The sequence below is a fragment of the Eimeria mitis genome, genomic scaffold (genome assembly GCF_000499745.2).
Source record: "Eimeria mitis Houghton genomic scaffold, Emh_scaff3448, whole genome shotgun sequence".
Taxonomy (NCBI): Eukaryota; Apicomplexa; class Conoidasida; order Eucoccidiorida; family Eimeriidae; genus Eimeria; species Eimeria mitis.
Window position 1 is genome coordinate 3055 of NW_013571789.1, and position 265 is coordinate 3319.

At 30.9% G+C, this 265-nt stretch overlaps 1 protein-coding gene across 1 annotated transcript in view; it reads right to left on the reverse strand.

The window, feature by feature from the left end:
- EMH_0066220 (uncharacterized protein) overlaps positions 1–265 on the reverse strand; it is a gene marked incomplete at both ends in the record, with an annotated part of 3642 nt that overhangs the window by 2488 nt on the left and 889 nt on the right. The gene's annotated exons all lie outside the window — the stretch shown is intronic.

A 265-nucleotide genomic window follows, 5' to 3' on the forward strand; every position in this document is an offset into this window, starting at 1 on the left:
ATTATGTTTAGGTATCTCTCTTTGTGTTGTAGCATAGCAGCATTCTGTTGTATCTCCACAACAATAATTAAAATAATTTGTATTTATATTTTTATTTATATTTATATTTTTATTTATATTTATATTTTCAGGTGTATATACACCCCCCAACTGCTGCAGTGTATCCACCAAACGCCGCAACGCAAAACCCGCAAAATTAGGACGCACGCGGATGTCTACGTCTTTCAGCTGCACCTATATAAAAAAAAAAAAAAAAAAAAAAAAA